General features: G+C 49.6%; 1 pseudogene; it reads right to left on the reverse strand.

Annotated features, from left to right (window-relative positions):
* Nucleotides 1–2,148: 2,148 nt before the first annotated feature.
* LOC101423965 (actin, cytoplasmic 2-like) lies at nucleotides 2,149–3,123 on the reverse strand (annotated as a pseudogene).
* Nucleotides 3,124–3,393: the final 270 nt, after the last annotated feature.

The raw sequence follows: 3,393 nt of genomic DNA on the forward strand, positions 1-3,393 counted from the left end.
CTTGTGTCTTCCTGGGCCTCCTCTCTCAGACTCGGCTGTTCCACTTTCTTTCTGAGTTCAGCTGTGGGCTATCAAGCATATGTGGCTCAGCCTTCAGTTACACCCAGGCCCTAGAGGACCTCTTTTTGTGCCTCTAGTCTCTGTTGATTCCAGACTCCGGGACTTCTCTCAGCTTCTCAGGCTTCTCTGCCTTTCTGCAGCATAGGCAATCCTGTAGTCCTGTCTCTCTCTCCTTTCTCACACAATGCAGGATCAAAATGGCAACTTCCTTTTTCTAAGTGTCATTTATATAAGGCTCCAGTAAGAGGGTGGAGATTCAACATGAGTCATGCCTCACCGAAGTAGTCCATTCAAAAGCTCTCCCCTACCCCAAGGAATGGGTTAGTTCAAGAACACACTTCATTTTTTAATTCTTTTTAAATTTCTCTCCCCTTCCCTGCCCCCCACCAATTGTCTGCTTTTTGTGTCCACTCACTGTGTGTTCTTCTGTGTCTGCTTGTATTCTTGTCAGCGGCACCCAGAATCTGTGTCTCATTTTGTTGCGTCATCTCGCTACATCATCTCTCCGTGTGTGTGTGGCGCCATTCCTGGGCAGGCTGCACTTTTTTCACACTGGGAGGCTCTCCTTATGGGGTGCACTCCTTGTGTGTGGGGCTCCCCTACACAGGGAACACCACTGCGTGGCACGGCACTCCTTGTGTGCATCAGCACTGTGCGTGGACCAGCTCATCAAATGGGTCAGGAGTCCCTGTGTTTGACCCTTGGACCTCCCATGTGGTAGGCGGACACCCTATCCATTGGGCCAAATCTGCTTCCCAAGAACATACTCTTTTTCTCTTTTGGTTTCGTAAAGAGAAAAACTGTCACACCAACTATTACCTTGGTAAAAGTATTAAAGAATGAAAACATCCAAGACTACATCAGATGAATGCCTATAGTACTTCATCATTAAGTATGGCATTGGCTACTGGCTTCAGGTAAATAATTATGATGATAAGGAATAGCTGGCAATTCTAGTTTGAATCTAAGGTGGACATTGGATTTTTACTAAATATATTTTCAGTATTTATGTAGATGAATTTGTGAACTTTTTCTTCTAACCTTTTTTATTGTTATTGTTTCTTTAAGGTGTGCATTTTTATTGAACCAGTCTCAAGTCAGTGTATAGGTAAGCCCTGGCTGCCTCCTCAATGCAGCCTACTCCCAGAGAGACCAAAAGTTTTCATACATCTAAAGGTATGGGACAAAAAGGGGGCCACAATGACTAACCATTCAAAATTTAAAAATAAAAGAACAAGTATTAAGGCAGAAGATTTTTTTTAAAAAAGGGGGGGAGCAGACGTGGCCCAGTGGTTAGGGCATCCACCTACTGCATGGGAGGTCCGCGGTTCAAACCCCGGGCCTCCTTGACCTGTGTGGAGCTGGCCCACACTCAGTGCTGATGCTCACAAGGAGTGCCCTGCCACGCAGGGGTGTCCTTTGCATAGGGGAGCCCCACGTGCAAGGAGTGCGCCCTGTAAGGAGAGCTGCCCTGCATGAAAGAAAGTGCAGCCTGCCTAAGAATGGCGCCACCCACACAGAGAACTGACACAACAAGATGACACAACAAAAAAAGAAACACAGATTCCCATGCTGCTGACAACAACAGAAGCAACAAAGAAGAAGATGCAGCAAATAGACACAGAGATCAGACAACCGGGGCGATGGGGGGGTGGGGAGAGAAATAAATAAATCTTTAAAAAAAAAAAAGATGACACATAATTTACATGAAAGCAATGCTCTCACCCTCCCCTGTGTGAATGTGGGCAGGACAAGGCCCTTCTCCTTAGGGAGAAGTGAGAGGCTTTTGGGAAGGCAAGGAACTTCCTATAATAATGCATCTCATGTATTTGGAATAAACATTGAAAAAGAAAAAAAAAAGGAAAATGTACAATCAACCTCCTCTCCATATTTGTAGAACTTTGGGGATGTTTGCTCTGACTGCTGTCACCTTCACCATCCTACTTCACCATCCTAGTTTTTAAATCCTGAGTCAAGTGCCAAAAAAGGAAAAGACAAAAACAAATAAAGCCATGCCAATCTCATCTCATTTTCTGTACCAGGTAGGTTTTGTCAAGAAAGAGTGTGACACAACTAAGTAACAGTCCACTAGAAGCATTTGTCGTGGACGATGGAGGGGCTGAACTCATAGTACTCCTGCTTGCTGATCCGCATCTGCTGGAAGGTGGACAGCGAGGCAAGGATAGAGGCACCCATCTACACGGAGTACTTGCGCTCAAGGGACCTGACAATTTGATCTTCATTGTGCTGGGAGCCAGTGCTGTGATCTTCTGCATCCTGTTGGTGATGTGAAGGTACATGTGGTCCCACTAGACAGCACCATGTTGGCATGGAGGCCCTTGTCAATGTCCACATCACACTTCATGATGGAGTTAAGGGTAGTTTCGATGCCACAGGATTCCATGCCCAGGAAGGAGGGCTGCAAGAGGACCTTGAGCAGGGGAACCGCTCATTGCTGACTGTGATGACCTGCTCCATGGGCAGCTTGTAGCTCTCCGCCAGGGAGGAGGAGGATGCTGCGGTGGCCATCTCCTACTCCAAGTCCAGGAGAGGTAGCAGAGCTTCTCCTTGATGTCGTGCTGGACTCGTGCTGGGCATGGTGGTACAGCTGCAGCCAAGCTCAGGGCGGATTTTCACCAGGTAGCCGATCAGGTCCCTCCCCACAGGCCCAGATGCATGGGGAGGGCGTGGCCCTTGCAGATGGGCACGGTGTGGAGGGCAACTTGGTCGCCGAGTCCACGACGCTGCCCGTGGTGTGGCCAGAGGCTACAGGGTAGGACGGCCTGGATGGCATCGTATACACGGGGGTGTTGAAGTCTCGAACATGATCTACGTCATCTTCTCATGGTTGGCCTTGGGGTTCAGGGCACCTTGCGCAGCAGCCTGGGGTGCTCATGGGGGCCACGCGCAGCTCCATGCAGAAGGTGTCGTGGCAGATCTTCTCCATGTCCTTCCAGTAGGTGACTATGACGGGCTGGATGGGTACTTGAGCGTCAGAGTGCCCCTCTTGCTCTGGGCCTCAGCACCCATATTGAAGTCCTTCTGGTCCCCGCCCACCATCATGTAGTGGTGCCGGGGTGCCCCACGAAGGACAGGAACACTGCCCAGGGTGCACCGTGGCCCGCGAGGCTGGCCTTGTACATGCCTGAGCCCTTGTCGCCTGTGAGAGCGGCCTGTCAAAACCATGACGAGCTATGGGTGGCGGGTGGGAAGCAGTGGCGACAGCAGAGGAGCCATAGGGGCCTGTACTCATGGTGCTGACACGGTATCCGCCTTTCCTGTGACTTTTTAATGGGATCAGTTCTATGTATAACACTACACACATATGATAGG

This window comes from Dasypus novemcinctus, chromosome 1 (genome assembly GCF_030445035.2).
Source record: "Dasypus novemcinctus isolate mDasNov1 chromosome 1, mDasNov1.1.hap2, whole genome shotgun sequence".
In the NCBI taxonomy this organism is placed as follows: Eukaryota; Metazoa; Chordata; class Mammalia; order Cingulata; family Dasypodidae; genus Dasypus; species Dasypus novemcinctus.